The sequence below is a fragment of the Sinocyclocheilus rhinocerous genome, unplaced genomic scaffold (assembly GCF_001515625.1).
Source record: "Sinocyclocheilus rhinocerous isolate Xijiao unplaced genomic scaffold, SAMN03320098_v1.1 scaffold4140, whole genome shotgun sequence".
Taxonomy (NCBI): domain Eukaryota; kingdom Metazoa; phylum Chordata; class Actinopteri; order Cypriniformes; family Cyprinidae; genus Sinocyclocheilus; species Sinocyclocheilus rhinocerous.
Genome location: NW_015661995.1, coordinates 137,915 through 138,236, shown reverse-complemented (window position 1 = coordinate 138,236; position 322 = coordinate 137,915).

The following is a 322-nucleotide window of genomic DNA, read 5'->3' as shown; positions in this document are numbered from 1 at the left end:
TCTCTCTCTCTCTCTCTCTCTCTGTGTGTGTGTGTGTGTGTGTGTGTGAGCTGGGGTCAGGTCTTCTCTGTCTGAGCTCCGGGGCAGGCCGGTCTCGGGGTTTGGAGCGGTCCGTGTTGCTCTGGTTCGTCTCAATGTCTCTGTGAGCTACAACCAGTGTTGGGCTCGTTACTCAACAATGTAATTTATTACTAGTTACTAGTTACTCCTTATAAAAGTCATATTATTACCTTATTACTTTCTGGCAACAGTAATTAGTTACATTACATTTCCTTCACGGCCCACAGATGTTGTAATTGCGTATCTTACCCAAAATATTCCT